Consider the following 5,124-nt stretch of genomic DNA (forward strand, 5'->3'; position numbering starts at 1 on the left):
TATCATAATATCATAATATCATAATATCATAATATCATAATATCATAATATCATAATATCATGTCATGATATCATGATATCATATCATAATATCATAATATCATAATATCGTAATATCGTAATATCATAATATCGTAATATCGTAATATCATAATATCATAATATCATAATATCATAATATCATAATATCATAATATCATATCATAATATCGTAATATCGTAATATCGTAATATCATAATATCGTAATATCGTAATATCCTAATATCATAATATCATAATATCATAATATCATAATATCATAATATCATAATATCATAATATCATGATATCATAATATCATAATATCATGATATCATGATATCATAATATCATAATATCATAATATCATAATATCATAATATCATAATATCATGATATCATGATATCATAATATCATAATATCATAATATCATACCTCTCTAGCATAAATTCATGAATTCAAAAATTCATAAATTCATAAATTCATAAATTTGTACATTCATAAATTCATAATATCATTATATCTAAGCCTACTGTTTCACTTTTTTTTGGAGGGTGTTAGATTTGTGAGACCTGTTACTGTTTTTTCCTGTCTCTGTCTTAAATGTGAAACACCCTGGAGGGGAGTTCAGTCAGGTCCTGATGGGTAGCATGGGTCTGTTTTAAAGAGTATCCTGATTTTGAGGATGTTTTTGTCATTATCTGCGCAAGAACCTTTTCTTACTCTCATCTACGAAGGACTGTGGTCCACATCCAGTGTGGTATACAACTGCATTTTACAAACTACATAAAGCTTGGTATAATGCCTTCTGTAGTGCCTGCTGCTTGCACAGTTCCTTTATATTCATCGTTTTGACTTGTCCCGCACGGGGCCAGACCTTTCCTGTGTTTGTTGATATAAGCTCCGTCCCAGCGGGAGTGTCGTTTGGCCGGTGGTTTTTGAGGTCACCAGATATAGAGAGCATCAATCTAATTTGCACAGGCCTGCTGACAAGCAGGTGTTGTCCTTAGATATAGGTCGACAAAAGGTACTTAAAAATGTAATTTTAAACAAGCCTATTTCCCCACTTAATTAGACCCTGATTACAATTTCATACGTCTTTGTTTGTTAATCATTACCTCAATAACCTACCTGTCCAAAACAATGCAAATTCATCAAACCCTACCCGAGTTATTCGCCTCCAAAGGTAACATAAAAAAAAGGCCACTGCAGTTCTAAGCAAGCCACTAGGGGGTCTTAACTCACATCACTTACTCCCTGCCCCAAGAGCTATGAAATTTGACTACAAGCTTTCGGGGAATTTATAAACTTTCCTGATTTATTATGCAAATTATCGTCTTATTTGCATGACAAGTATTCAGTTATGTAAAGCATCGCCGAAACTATCCACATGCCATAAATTATGATAATCCGTCAATCCCTGCTGGAGTTATTCGTCTCCAAATGTATTAACAAAAACGCCAACTGCAGTTCCAAACGAGCAGCTAGGGGGCCTTAATTCCCACTACTCACTTACCGTCCCAGAAGCTATATACTACCAAAAAATCATGAACCTGACGCCTCCAGAAAATTTGGCCTCAAACGTTGAAGCTCCGCTGCAGTACCTCAAATACCCGATAGGAAGCCCATTATCGAACTTGACCTTCCTCTTTGACATCACTACCTATCCACGAAATATCATGCACAACCGCCAATACCTCGAGTTATGCTGGCGACATACAAACTCTCACACACTCAAAGCCTGTTGCAGTTTTGTAGGAAAGCGCCAAATAAATCATTTTTAAACTTGACCTCCGTTCCCACAATCTCTTCCAAACTACCAAAAATCATTGAGATCCATCAACGTTTCTGTCACTTTTTTTGCCTACATACAAACACAGAAAAATTAAAAGTCCGCTGTAGCATTGTTGGAAAACACCAGGTGAACGATTTTTGAACTTGACCTTCCTTTGCACAACCACTACACACCTACCAAATATCATGAAGATCCATTAAAGGTTTCCCGAGTTATGCTCTTGACATACATACAGACCCACGCAACAGCCGGCTCAACCGAAAACATAATCTACTCCGAGTTCCTCGGCGAAGATAATCACAGAATGTACCAGCCTATAAGATATACCAATCCGTCTTTGCCGAGACTCCTTATTATTCTGCTTATTTCGTTCTCGAAAAGGGAGCACTGATTATAGAACACAGAATCGTCACCTCATGACTTAAAATACCATCTCTAAACGCAGGATGGTGCTGGTAACATGTACTAGTCCATGTAATAGATTTATACAGGTAGAAATATGTTGATTTTTGTTTGCTTTATTGACTGTTACAACCCATGAAAAGAAACAAAATTGGACTGGTTTCTGAATATGTTTTCGGTGTGATCCATGTTTTCTAAAATCTGAGTGGTGTAGATGAAATTTGTTTGGGTGAGGGTGATTTTCAATGTTACTTCTATGCAGATGATTCGTGGCACTTACCTGGCTCAGACTAAGGTAGCAGACTGGAGTGAAGTCCTGGTTCATGGGCAGGTGGAAGGTCTCACGGCCGGCCTGGTAGTGCCTACGTCTCGGTTCAGCGCTGGCTCCGCTGGTGCTAAGGGTGTGGCTCGAAGAGGAACTTTTTCAAACGCCTATTTCTATCATTAAATTTGAAACTATAAATGCATGAATTTTCCAGGATTTAAAACAGTTTCTATATCTTGTCGACTTTGCTTGTGTGCAAATTACTCACGACTCGATGCATCAAAATTTCTCTAGCTATAGCAAGGAAATGTGGCCCCCGCTTCGCTGGTAGAATGTAAAACTTGGTGTAAAGTGAGACTATCCGCCTATTCCCTGCCTAGACCAATCTAGTCTGGAAAAAAACAAACCGTTTCAAGTATTCATCAAATGAAAAACTAAATCCGGCCTTTATCTCCACCTGTCATGCCCTGTGGTTTTCACCGCAAACGTCTAAGCTAGGTAACTATAAGACAAAGGACCCATGGCCTTTTTGAGGCTGTAGGAGCGGCGGATTGTTTAAATCTAGTTTGTCTCTGTCATGACGGAGCCCATTCTTTACTTTATTTCAATTCCCCAACCAAAGTCAGGTTCCCATGTAGCCATCCATCCGAAAATGCCTAGGAATCAAACCCGTGATCTCTAGACCCTATGTCCGCAAGTTTAACTTCTCGGCAATCGACGCCATAAACATCGTACCTGCATTGCGAAAATGAAATTGTAACTTAAGTATGCATCACTTCGATTGGTGTTATCGAAAAATAGTATTTTGCAGAGCCAACAGATTTCGATAGGGGGCGAGACTGAACAGCCCCTTAATCTAGGCAGCGTTGCCTTTTGATTATTTTTCTCTGACACTGTAAATATCTTGTCCTTTTAGATGTACATTGTAAAATGGTTGATACTTATTCATTTTGTTGTGTTTGAAATACGATCACTCTGTTTTTACCCCTTTCATCTTCTTCTGCCATTTGGTCAAATGGATCAAACTTTTTTTTTCATTTTCATGTTTTGAGAAAAACGACCTGAAATTTGGCACTGGAGTTAGAGTGGGCAAATAACACCAAACGTTTTATATTTATATGCACGGGTATTAAAACCAATTGAAATTATCTGACATTTCGCAAGGGGGTGCCTAGGGCTTTATTCACACATTTAGCATACAGAACTCATTTTTAGATTTTATGGTCATTTTCAGACCATAAATGTTTTTTTGTGGCTCCTAGGCCATGGTATTGAAACCAAATGACCTGGAAGTTTGTATGAGGGTGCATATACAAGTCTCCATTCACATTTTTAGCATACACTACTTTAAAGGTATCGTGACCTGAAGTTTGGCATGAGGGTGCTTTGAAGCACGTCAGTGTAGAACGTAAGTGTTTAAGGTCGTGCTCGCGTATTTAAGGTTAATATCTCGTATATAGGTTCATTTAGTGTTGTCCAAAGACATATCTTATGCAACGGCTGTTACTCCGATGCAACGTTGACCAAAAAGAACAAAATAGATTCGGTGGTTATAATAGGTTTAAATAGGTAAGTTCTGTTGGGGAGACGAGAGTGGGGATGATGTTGGGATAGTCCTTGTATGATAATTTTGGGTTGGTCCATCTCTGGAAATTGTTGCTTTGGAACAGTCCATTTTTTAATAGGGGGAGTAGAGTGAATTACAATGCATGATATCTATATGTCCGCAAATGTTGCCTTTCTAACATTATAGTCGAATTCTCTTAAGAAAATAACTCGATCATCAGCTACTCAATGTGTCCAGATCTTAGTTACGTGTATGGCGTACCTTATTGCATGTGCGTGTAAGCCATCTCACTGCTACGGACTGTTGACTTATCGATTTGGAGAAGTTGAGTTGTACCTAAGAGTCTGACTTGACTTTTGATCAGTGAAAACATGTCTGTACCTATGCCTGAATTTGGTACCGGTGTGTCCCTGAATGTAGACTATTGGGTTAACAGAAGGACGCCGATAAGAATAACAAAATGTGTAGCTCTTTAAATTAGAATATCATTGGCGAAAGAGCCAAATTCTCTCGCAATAAGCCGGTTTACGGCTTAAACGGTGCATATTTGAGGTCAAAAATGAAGGCTTCTAACTTGTATACATGTCCAGATCCGTTTTATAGGTTTTATAGGGGCCTTCAACTTTGACATACTACCCAGAACGCATCACAATGGGCATGCGCAGTTTGAATCTTGAACCGACTTATTGGTCTAGTCTATACCAAACTCCTGGGGTTGCCTGCTATGTGTAACTCTGAACAAGTGTTCCAACCTTTTTTTTGGGGGGGGGGACAATTTCTGCTACTTTTCTGATAGATGATATGATTGGTCTGCACGAGGCGCAACTATTATCCAGATCAGTAGGTCGCAACAATCACGCAAATCATGAGAGACATGAATGCCCTGATGACCTAAGCTTGAGACTGTCTCCTTGCTTGCTTTTCTTTTCATCAATACCTGAGTTGAAAATCTGATTGTTTCAACGTAACGTTCATGCAAATATCAATCACGAATCTTTTGGCTACGTTTCACAAAATAATTGATTCTTGCAATACTAGTGACCATATATATTTGCAATAAATCCAATAGAAAGCA

At 38.1% G+C, this 5,124-nt stretch overlaps 1 protein-coding gene across 1 annotated transcript in view; it reads left to right on the forward strand.

Moving 5' to 3' along the window:
* The window catches only part of LOC136425239 (small ribosomal subunit protein eS27), a 214,923-nt gene that overhangs the window by 29,638 nt on the left and 180,161 nt on the right, over nucleotides 1–5,124 (forward strand). The gene's annotated exons all lie outside the window — the stretch shown is intronic.

Source organism: Branchiostoma lanceolatum, chromosome 19, assembly GCF_035083965.1.
Source record: "Branchiostoma lanceolatum isolate klBraLanc5 chromosome 19, klBraLanc5.hap2, whole genome shotgun sequence".
Classification (NCBI taxonomy): Eukaryota; Metazoa; Chordata; class Leptocardii; order Amphioxiformes; family Branchiostomatidae; genus Branchiostoma; species Branchiostoma lanceolatum.